The following is a 2,250-nucleotide window of genomic DNA, read 5'->3' as shown; positions in this document are numbered from 1 at the left end:
TTGGGGGGGGGGGGGATTCCACCTGACCCACCCTGTGTCCGAGGAATGTTGGATATATATATATATATATAAGTACAAACGGTAGAGGGTATAGTATTTATGAGACCATTTGGAAATTGTACAGAAACGTTCTTCTAGTCAACATTTGAAAAAGAAAAAAAAATAGTTTTAGTCGGCCGATCTTGTTACAAACTGAAATGGGTGTGTCATTTGACATTTCCCCCTGTGTTCTGAGCTCATCAATGTGGTCACTGTCGTTTTCATCACGCACACGGTGTTCACTTATTGGCAGAGCTCAAAGTTTTACCTCTTTCTCTGTGTGTTCCTTTTTTTCGTCTGTTCCTTGTTCATGCCACTGACTTGTTTCCTTTCATCGACTTTTTTTTCTGTTATTTTCCGTCTCTTCTGTTGAGGGATTGGTTGCTCCCTGGCCTGGGTGTTCTAGAATCTGATTATGGTGTTCTGGTGTCTAGAGAGGGTAGGTCGTGCTACCGTCAGGTGGGAGCCTATCAAGAGGAAAGGGTGTTCAGGCTTCAAGTGAGGGCAGGGTGGTCCAGCGTCTAGGGTAGGGTTTCCTTCGATAGGGTGTTCCCGCGTCTAGCGATAGTCTAGAGATAGAGTAAGGTGTTCCAGCGTCAAGAGATTGTGCCCCAGTGTCTGTCCAGGGTGCTCTGGCATCTGGCATCATGTTTTCAATGTATTTGTTGACAGGTGGGTAGAGTGTAGCCTCTGCATCTCTCTATGAATGCATGAGTTTCTTTGAAGATGATTTTATAATGCCTTTGTAGTACTTAAAGGCTGTCTCAGAAAAATGGATGATTGGCGGGTGCTGTCGAATGGTTTGCACCTTCTTTCCTATCAAACACCTATCATCCTTATCTCTCTTCCTTCTTTTCTTTATATATATATTACTGTGTAGTAGCACCTCGAATCTTCAGCACTTATATGACCTGATTGTGTTACAAGAGCTGCCGAACTCTTTCTAAAATTAAACAAAGATGTGTTCTTCAACTTGTGTGTCATGTTGCCAAGACAGTCTCGGAGAAACTAAACTTCTGACAGTCCTAGTGGGACCTGGAAGTCTGCTGTGTTTGGACCCAGTGGGGGGGGGGGGACTTCCCTCTGGCTCTTTGTCCGTTTGTCCGTGAGAGAGCAGACAGATGGGGATGTATAGTCAGACCTGTGTAAGGTGGCTGCCTGTGTTGAGGGAAAAAATGGTTGTCTTTGACAGGTGGAGGTCTTACTGTCATTATAATTAATTGATTAAAAAATGCAAGGTGGGATGTGGTCATTTGGACAGGTGATTGTCTTGGACAGGTGGACGTTAGAGCACGTTTGACTGTATTATCCCATGATTGTTCCCATTCTGTGTTTTTGACTGCATTTGTTGAGCCCACCGTCTACTGGTAGATATGTACTGGCGTCCGTGGTGGAGTGGTTAGGCTGTTTGCTGGTGTACGCAGAAGACATGAATTTGATTCCCACAGCTTGGCTGCTCTAACTTTGTGTCCCACTCGGCCCAGGCGGGCCCTGACAGACTGGGTTGAAACGGTCTACTTCCTAGATATTGTAAACTGTGTGGCCGGGGGTTCTATACACTTACAGTGGTGGGATAGTGGTAGATGTCTCACCTGGCCTGCTACGGAGGAAGAAGGCACGGTGCGATACTTTGCTTTATCTACTCAACCTGGGCAGATGTAGAACATTAATTGTGAGACAGCGTGGTGAAATCAGGCTCGCATCAAAATATTCAAATTGAAAAGACAGGCATTTTTCCGCAAGTTTGTGTGAATTTTTATCGAATATTTTATTTTTGGCTCAACACCTTGTTTGGATTTTTACTGAAAAACGTTCATTAAAGGCACAAAAAATTTTAATTTTATGTGTCCATGGACTCTCAAGCTAAGGAAATAACGCATCTTTGGCGGCCATTTTCTCACTAATTTTACCTCTTAAACCAGGTGACCCCCGCCTCCTTCATTTGCAAATATCTTGACTTCTATTCAAGATAAATGGATATTTTTTTTCATCCAAAGCAAGACAAATGAGCAAGCTTTAAAATGATACATGCTCAAAAACTGACGAGAGCCTGATTCCACCGCGTCGTGACAAATATATTTTTACTAAGAGAATGACTGGATGACTGTTTTGTTCGGCGCCATGGCTTTTCCTGTGCTGGTGCGCCCCATGTTTGGCTGTTCTTTCACATCAAAACTGCTCTTTGTGGATGTGACAGGGAAGCTCTCTCTC

Source organism: Aplysia californica, unplaced genomic scaffold, assembly GCF_000002075.1.
Source record: "Aplysia californica isolate F4 #8 unplaced genomic scaffold, AplCal3.0 scaffold00126, whole genome shotgun sequence".
NCBI lineage: Eukaryota > Metazoa > Mollusca > Gastropoda > Aplysiida > Aplysiidae > Aplysia > Aplysia californica.
This window is presented reverse-complemented; position numbering follows the sequence as displayed.